At 36.5% G+C, this 9,968-nt stretch overlaps 1 long non-coding RNA gene across 1 annotated transcript; it reads left to right on the top strand.

Annotated features, from left to right (window-relative positions):
• Positions 1-1,793, top strand: LOC139728321 (uncharacterized). The gene is made up of 3 exons (XR_011710802.1): positions 1-110; positions 529-672; positions 1,611-1,793. It is a non-coding gene; the product is annotated as an uncharacterized lncRNA (long non-coding RNA).
• Positions 1,794-9,968: the final 8,175 nt, after the last annotated feature.

Here is a 9,968-nt window from a genome sequence, read left to right on the forward strand (position 1 = left end):
AAGGTGTCAGCAACAAATGGACATGCTGAGTTTGAGATCACATCCACTAGAGTGAGGGGGAGATAGAAAGATGTCTTGACTGCGATGTGAATGCCCTTTCCAGCTCACAAGTAAGTGTCAACGATTTGAAATTAGGAATATCATCTCATGAATACAAACCGATTTATGCAAGGAAATCATATCCTAATCCACATACAAATGAGAGCATGATACAATCAAATATTTGTGTACAGGAATTACAGGTGTCAAGATGACTTCCATCCTACATAATTCATTTTCAGTAAGATATGGCTTTAGAGCATCAAAGATGATAATAACAATGACATGATTAATGTATTACATGTAAGACAAATTAATGTTGACAGTGACCTGAAGATCCAAAATCTCATACTAAGGGATTCATGAGATCGTGATGATTAATTCTAATACATGATGAATTTGTTTGTTTTTTGTTGCAGTATGATTATCCTGTTTCACTCATAAAAATGATAACTTATTTAAGTTTTTGTTAATTGTATTTTCGACCAGAATTAGCACAAAGTGGACAAAATGGACCCTGCAAACCACAGCCAACTACGGACAAGAGAGAGAAAAAAAGAAAGAGACAGATGTCCTGACTACCAACTTCTAATCTGTGCATCCTGTACTCTATTTCGAAAGGAAATATGGGAGGTAAGCAATAATACATGTAAAATGTAAACCCCAAATATGTTGGAATATTTTGTCAAGCCTTTGACATCTTGACCAAATTTTTGACTGTCGATCGTTCATTGGGCAGAAAATTAACGCATGTTTTGCTAAATGAATGCAGTACTGCATATGCATGTAGTCAATCACTCCAACAACGAAGATTTACATGAATTAAAGCTGATTATTTTTTTTTTAGCCTCTGTCAAAGATGGTTGCAGGAGTCTTTATGTTGTTGCAGTCATCCATTCACACGCACATCTGTCCTATTCTCATCTTGCAATAACTTAACATTTACTCAGCAGATCATCTTCAACTTTGGTTTTATACAGAAGAGATGATTACGTAACCTGCTGAGCCTTGTACAAGTAGCATTTTAGTTATTGTTGTGATTTTGCTGCTGATTGTAAATTACAGGGAAACCCTGATTTTTATTGACTGTAGAGCATTGCTACCATGACATTATATTTTACCATAACCATGTTACCATAACCTCTAAGCAATTTTACTTTGATCAGTTATGAGGGTATTGATGTGAAAGGTCACGGGGACATTATATGCACGAAAGTGTTGAATGTATCCAGTTGCAGTATCAGGCAAGCACTACCTTGAAATTCTTCTGAATGGAATAAAAAGCTTAATGGAAAGAATTGGATATTTGGATCATGAAAGTTTCCTACATTTTATATTTCATCGTGTACTCATGGTTAAATTGCTACAATTAGGATCTACTGTATAAAATAATATACTTTACAGTTTCAAGGAAACACTACATATAGAGGAAATCAAGTAACCGTATGTCTTTATTAGCGTATATGTCACTGTGTCTTCACCAAAGATTAAAATGCCCATGTCACTTTCCTCATCAAGTAAAGACAGATACACCATTCTTTCTCTCTCTCTCTCTCTCTGTCTCTCTCCAGAAACAACCCTGCCAGGCTATCCGGTCCGCATCCAGATTCCGTATGAAGGATGTCATCAGAACCTGAACTTACATGTGGAATGCATCCATCTAAACTTCTCAAATATAATCACAATGTGCTTTCAGGACTATTATAGAAGTTGAATATATAAAAGACATGTGTATATATTAGAAATTTCTACTAATCCAGATTAAATGCTTCTTTTCTAATCTTTTTTTTTCTTTTTTTTTCCCTTAGTGATGATATCAAAATGTGCACAACACTACTTGGCAAAGAGCATTATGATTTGACATAGATCTACAGTGTACTTCCAATTTTGATGGCAGCATTAAAGGGATGAGGGATGGTCTACTTTTGGTTGAGATGGGGGCTGAGATGGAGATTTTGTAAAATAATGAGAACCCTGTTATGAAATATTAAAGAGTAAACAATACCAAGAGGAATTCCAAATTTATTTGTTAAAAATTGGTTTTCAAAGGCTGAGATGTACCAAAACAAAGAGGTTCTAATAAAGGTGGCACCCACTTCTAATTATTATCATTCTGTGTCACTTTTTAAAAAAAAATTCTCGGCCGTTTCAAAACCAAGAACTTTAATCAAACAAACTTCAAATTACTCTAAGAATTTGATGCTCTTTCATATTTCATAAGTTGTTTTTATTTGCTTGCAAAACGTGAAAGTCTGAATCTCCATCTCAACCAAAACTATACCATGCCTTCGAGACTCAGAGTTACAAGCCGCATACTAGTAGTTCATGGAAATTGATCCTGTTATTTCCTTTGAAGCCCAAACGCCAACTTTTTAATCCTGTCAGATTGGAATGTCTTTTGTTTTTGTTTTTATGCGGGGGGGGGGGGGGGGCAACAAAAGGGAAGTTAACTTTGCCTTTCTTCATCAGATGGAGGAAAATATGTGACATGTTAGAAAAAAAAACTGCACGTTGAAGTGCTTAAAAAGAAAATTTCACAAAGTATCAGTTGGTGAATCTGAAGGGAAATATCATAGAGCATGTTTTTTTCTTTTCTAGTTTAAGATATGAAAGAATAGTATGTAGCTTAAAGGAACGAACATAAGTAAAATGTTTTTAATCCAAACGCCAAGTACAAGAAGTAGTGAAAAGAAAATTTACTGGTCAAGATGTATGTTTTGCCAGGTTTCTTTCACATGTTCCATAATTGTCATGATGTTGGTAATACTGTAATATATGTTAGCTATTCAGGGCCCCAGCAATGTATTCTGGTACTTGGAATAAGGGAAAGTATTAGAGGGAAACAGTACCCATGCATTTTGGAGAGGTGATTTTTTTTTTCTTCACTGAGAGACGAGCATTCAGTACAGATATCTTATCACACTGGTCTGCAGAACACAAAAATAATATCAGACTAAAAGGAGATTTTTAAAAATTTGGCAGTCACCATTCTAATTTAGTTGTACATTGACGAAAGTTCAATGCAGCAGCGTACAGTCATAATTAGCTAGGATATGTAACCACAAATTGTTGAAAAGATAGAGATATTGAAATATTGCTTAAAGAGACGTTTGTGATGCTGGACACATTATAGTATATGTCACATTAAAAAAAATTGAGGCTATCAATGCAGTTAATGTAGTCAGCGCAATTTGTATTGTTTTTCAAACTCTTTGGATGTATGTCACTGAGATTTGTTCATGAAAGACATTTTCACTGAGGACTCATTCTTTTCTAATGCTTTTAATCATTTAAGAAGATTGCTTTCAGATGGATTTTTTGGTTTGTTTTTAGATGTCCACAAATGGAGACTGAGGTTCTTTACCTTTCAAAACGAAATACTGTTTAAGAGAAATAATTATATATATTTTGCAGGATTCAAGCATGTTCTTACTGTGTATGGTATTCTAATCAGCATTTTGGTAGCCAGCAACATAGATGTCAAGTGCTGCTATTCTAATAAATGTACGCTAATGGCAAATCATTGCTTTAAAAAAGAGAAATTGCCTCGTTTACTGTTTACTGTATTTCATTCGTGAACGCTGTTTGAGACGGTGGTTGCGGGCGTGTGCACATTGTGTAGTACGTTTTGTTGGTTGACTGGGAATTTAGAGTGTTGGTGATAACTGAAATTATTTTTTTTTCACAAATTTGTGATAATATAGAAAAAAAAATCGAATTGCAAACAAACAAGTTGTTACATGTCTGCTCCAAGGACATAGAACTTGGCCAAGGATTAATATAATCTGCAATATAGACTCGATGATATACTAGTAACCGACTTAATGATGGGAAGGGGAAATGAGGCTGTTATTGCATTGTACGCATTTCACTTCTACTTCCTTTTTACTTCTTGTTTTCTCTTTTGAGGATGATATTTGCCTTACTTTTTCACACAAATCCGGGATACATAATAACATTTTTATGTCGCCCACTAAGTGTGCGTTCCAAACAACGTTCATGTAAACAATCAACCATCATAAAAGAAACATTTAGTATAAGTCTCCTGCGGGAGAATAAATCAAAATAAAATGCAAACACCTCGCCTTAGAACATTACAAAAGTAAAAGTGATTTCGTGCCTATCCCTTGCAGGGCTCCGTTTCAGGGCCTGAGATTGCAAACTATATAGCATTATGAATTACAAAGCATTCTCGGGGGAAGGGGCGAGTATGCAGGATGGGAGATTTGGTATCGTAATTTTTCCCAGTAACACGTGATTTGTTATCACGGTTTCCATGACAACCATTTCCGAACATAGTAAACAATTTATATATAACTCTTAGGTTTCATTGTTAAACATAGATTAGTTAGATTGATACATTTTTCACACACACACACAAAATGTCTCAACACTTTCGTACGCTTTACAATTATGAATATTTGAAATTTTCAGGGAGTGACCTAATGATGATCAGTTGCCATGGTAACAACACTACTGATTTCATTTATTTATTTATTTATTTATTTTTTTTTTTTTTGGGGGGGGGGAGATGCACATTTCAATCATATCAAGGTGTCACAAAGGGTTTTGCAGTCAGCTATCCAACCTGTCCATTGACTTCGCCAATTATGTGAGATAAATACCTACACGCACTATACCATGTACAATATATATGGGCTTACGCTATACATTCGATTTTTCATTCAAAATGCGCGTCCGGTAAAAATACATCGTCCCATTTAGGATAACATAAAACGAGTTATCTTTCGCCTTATCTTGTAATTTCTTTGCTGCATAAGATATCAGAATATATATTATATTTCGGAAAAATAAAAACTTTTGAATAGATTGATTTAGGTAGTTTAAAAAAACTTTGAAATATTGGTAGATTTTACAAAGTACAATTTTGAGTAAATCAAGTTTTTATGTTTCATTGCGCCATATATGTGCGTGTAAAAATTCTACATTCAAATGCATATTAGTCAGGTTCCAAACTTGAAATGGAAGATAACACATTTCTAGTTTGAAAGATACTTATCAACCATTACTTGTTTCGGTAAAAAAATAAAAATCGTGATTTTTTACATTCTTTCAAATTTTGTGCTAAAAAAGGCATTTTTCGGCAAAAACGCGCTTGACATCCGGCCGTACGCTAAACTTGAGTATTTTTGGAAGACTTTCAGCTGGAAAACTTAGCATTAACAAATTTTGCCGTCCAAAGTAAAAAAAATCGTTTTGGCTGGCCTACTATTGGACGAGTCGAAGACGAGTCCAATATTTTGCTTAGCGAGTCCAATATTTCCTTGTATTAATCGAAAATAGGACATTCAATATCATCATTATTATCCTACAGAGGATTTTAGCAAAGAATGTTTTCACTTTGGCCTACCCTTTCTGTCTCCGACTCCGAGTGCTGTTCCTACTGTGTAATGATCCTGACATGGGGTATGGTACATGTACACTCTTCAGTGCAAGTTAATCCACTTCAGTCTCTGATAAAACAGTGATCTATGTATCCAAGGTAGCCGTCATGTTACTGTTAGACCGAGATCTAGCTAATTTAGACCAGAATTAGATGTATTTGTATCCGAGATCTGAGAAACAATTCACGTCACATCTACCGTAGATTGTGAAAGATGGAATTAGGCTACTACTACCACAACTAGTCCTACTGTGCTGTATATAACGTACTTGTACACACGTACGTACATGTACAGTAACTGTAATATGCATATCGCGCATGCAAATGCAGGCGCAGCAAATGCAAGCGCAGCGGCGGCGGCCGGCTACACTATATCGCACACGGGCTATCTAGCAGTAGCGCTGAGCATGCAGAGCTGCAGATCAATCGTCGCCTTGCGCCTGCATGCACACACAAAAAAATGCAACTTGTTTTCATCAAACCTAAATTTAATTTCCTGTTATGAAAGTGATATTTTGAAAAATTGTGTGAAAAACAATTTCAACTAATAGATAAATGAAATTTGTTTGTATAAACACAGAATTTTAGAAGAAACGATATTCTAGTTAATTCGTGATTGACCAATCACAGACGTTTTTACTTATTTCAGGTGATCTCGTATATATCTCAACCAATCACGGTGCAGTTTATAAGAACTTTGGGGAATCCCCCTCTTGCCGTCCAATATTTTAAATATTGGTCGCCTCGGCAAAAAATATTGGTCGAGTTCAACAAACTTCTTAAGTGGGTTGGAGGTTATGAGGTGCGTCGACAAAATAACACTTGTATTTGGGCTCTAAAAATCCTCTGTATGGATAATAATATATACTATTTGCAAAATGATGTCACAATCACCCTTCTTTACAATCAAGTGTACGTGGTTCGTCCACGTCCGGTCCCGAATTCTAGTGTTCAGGTTTGCAGCGGCCATACGAGCGCTTGGATACATGCGACGGGCAACTCTGGCGGTGCCACGGCTGCTACGTTTTTCAATTTCCGGTCACTCGCACTGTTGCGTATTGCAGGCGCTGCGCGCTGCCGCCGCAGTGCAGCTTAGCCTAACTGCGACCAGCCCCAACACGCAGTGTTGCAGTGTAACTGTGTACACGGAGCGTCCCGGGGTTAGGCTAAGCCTATAATGATTTTCACTTTTTATTCAAATTTTTGATCCAAAATATAAAACAAATATACTTCGCCTAGTTTCGAGTTTCTTGTTAAAACTATGGGCCTCGGTGACTCCAAACTAGTACTATTCACTTCGGGGCTGCGCCCCTCAGTGAATAGTACTAGTTTGGAGTCACCTCTGCCCATAGTTTTAACAAGAAACTCTCAAGGCCAGGTATATTTGTATACTAAACTGGCCGCAAGATAAAATAGTATTTTGCCTAGCCTTAAAATAATATTTTGCCTAGTCTGTTGCGCATGCGCAAAGCATCGAAGATCAAGTGTGTGGCATCAATTAAGCACTCTATGTCAGAAGTGTTAACCAACCTGTTATGTCAACTCCATATTTTGCAATGAATCTGCATGGAGATGACAGACAAACTGTCTCTCCATGAGTGTATTGTACGTTCACTGCTTTCTTGCAGTATTTGCTTTGCAACTCTGCTAAAAAAAGGAAGATATATAAAGGAATGTTCGAAATTGAGTTTCATTATGATAGGCAATATCTTTTCTTACACACAGTTGAAGTCAACAAAATGCTGTATTCTCAATTTCCGGTGTCACTACAGTGAAAGAAGAAAAAAAAACCCTCATTCCAATCATCGCCCAAACATAAGTATGCCTAGGTTATCATCAATAACAAGTTGCCGGATGCCAATAACATGCGAATTAATTTCTTTTGTGTTTTAGGGCGGGAAACATATATATGAGGACATCTCTGACAAGTCCTACATGCCACTTGCCTTCCCAAACAAGCAGGCAAGCCGTATGGGCGCAGTGAATGTTGCTGCAATTGAACCGGAGGCAAGTCATTCATCATACAGTCATGTATGTATGTATGTATGTATGTATGTATGTATGTATGTAACTATGTATGTATGTATGTATGTATAGATATGCATAATTGTTCGTGTGTTAATATTTGTAGGCATATACTGTTTATATGTGCGCATATGTCTGTACACTATGCATGATGTGTGTGTGTGTGTGTGTGTGTGTGTGCGTGTGTGCGTGTTTAATGACGTATGTATTTGGGCTTACATATTCAATTGACAGTAATATCATCATGAAAACACTGAATTTGTGGACTCTGAAAACTGAGTGTAATGATGTGGGACACGGATTAATCATATAAAGTTCACTTCTATTGGCAGCAACAGCAACCGAATTGAAATTAGTACACAAACATTTTTACACAAACAAAATGTGTAAATACATGTACAATGTAAATGTGTGTTGTCGTTACTTTTTTTCTGTGTGTGAAAATCATTATTAGAGAGTTAAGCTAGAGCGTCAGAAGTATATATGTTGGGATTGAGGGATATAAAATTCATCGATCTTTTGGATGACATGTATTCCTGAATTTGCAGCTCTGTGTTTGTAAGAATTGCAAGATTTACAAATATTTGTATTTAATTTATCAGACTTAATACATAATGTACATTGCTATTGTGACAATAATCTTTCCAGCATTTTGGAAAAGCAGTGTGAGTGTGAAATTTATTGACATTTTAAACATATGATTAAAGAAATTCGCATCTCTGTGTTTGTATAATAGGAATTTGAAAATGTATAATGTAAAAATGATACCATGTTGAATTGTTTTCCTTACCTGTATCCCCCCCCCCCCCGAAACAAAATGAAAGAATCTTTATAATGTATACGTGATATACATACATATAAACATATATATACTTTTATGACATTATCTTGCAGGGAAGTGAATACTTTGAACCTGATCCCGAGGATCATGCTTATGCAAAGGAAATTCTTCTGTATCATTCTCGTCGGACTGAACGATCCGTAAAGAATTCTGAGGTATATAGGTCATCTGATTTCTTGCAAATTTCATGTCACGTGTCTTTTCGTGACGACTTGTAGTAAAACTCAGGCAAAACATCACAATTTCATCGATAGTAGAGATACTCTTGAAAACTGAATATTTCAGTATTAGTTTGCTTACTTTGTAGCAGAATATTACAAACGGGCTTCACAAATAAAATGAAAGTCTGCATCCTTAATCCGTAAATTGGTTTACATGATTATTATCATAATTATTCAAGGATATAAGGATAGGCCTCTAAACAAGGTATTTTATTGTCTGTTAAAATGAATACAGATTTACGTCATGAAAGAAATTCAATATTTGTGATATTTTCTAGCTATATCATGTGGTTTGTGCACCGTAACTGTATACACGTACACTTTTAAAACATTTTCCGGGTCAGATATGACCCCATTCAGAGTCATAAATTGGGTCAGGGTGACCCCATTCCGGGTCTTAACGACCAAATTCCGAGTAATTTTTGACCCGGAACGGGATGTGACCCAAACGGACCCAGTTCCGGGTCAGTTCTGACCCTGATTTTTGTCGAGCCCACCGGAGGTGAGGGGAGACTAAGGGATCGCCTGCGGCGTCTGTCCGTCCGTCGTCCGTCCGTCCGTACATCGTCTGTCCGTAACGCTACAAAAACTTCAATAACTCTTTACTCTGGGCTTCAATTGCAATCAAACTTCGAGGGAAGAGGGGTCATACAAACTTTCAAATTTTACCATATATGAAGGTCACCTCAAGGTCAAAGCTCACAGGCAGGGGTCAATGAACTTTAGGGCCCAATGTTAAGTTTTTATGGCGCGTTTCTATTATATATAGGTCATAACTTTTGATCCATAACTCCATTTATGACTAAACTTGGATGGTAGATGTCCCTTGGGGAGTGGATGGTCACCACAAGTTCGAAGGTCACAAGCAGGGGTCAACGAACTTTTAGAGCCCAATGTTAAGTTTTTATGGCACGTTTCTATTATGGGTCATAACTTTTGATCCATAGGTCCGTTTGTGACCACACTTGGATGGTAGATGTCCTTTGGGGAGTGGATGGTCACTACAAGGTCAAAGGTCACAGGCAGAGGTCAAAGAAATTTAAGGGCCCAATGTTAATTTTTATGGCACGTTTCCTTTTTGCCATAAATTTTTACCCTTTTATATCTCTTTTTATCTGTTATATCTCTTTTTTTTAAAATCTGTTATATCCCATTCGCGTACAATTTCTTGTACGCGAATGGGCGAGACACATGCACTTTTGTAGAGTGTACATCCGGCATAGTGTCCAGCTTTATGCCTTTATCTCAATTATTGATTTGTTACAGGGGAGTAACTACATCGAACTTGACCCAGAGCCAAGCGCAGCAACAACGGCAAAATCTACGGGAAATAGATTCACATATCCTAACGTGACGGTCGGTACCAAATATTTGCATTTTCTGTCTGTATTTCTTTGACAATTAGTGTTATTTTCTCTCGTTCTCGCTACTTAATGAT

Source organism: Diadema antillarum, unplaced genomic scaffold, assembly GCF_040938485.1.
Source record: "Diadema antillarum isolate AM-2024a unplaced genomic scaffold, OU_Dant_1.0 seq00000173_RagTag, whole genome shotgun sequence".
Classification (NCBI taxonomy): Eukaryota; Metazoa; Echinodermata; class Echinoidea; order Diadematoida; family Diadematidae; genus Diadema; species Diadema antillarum.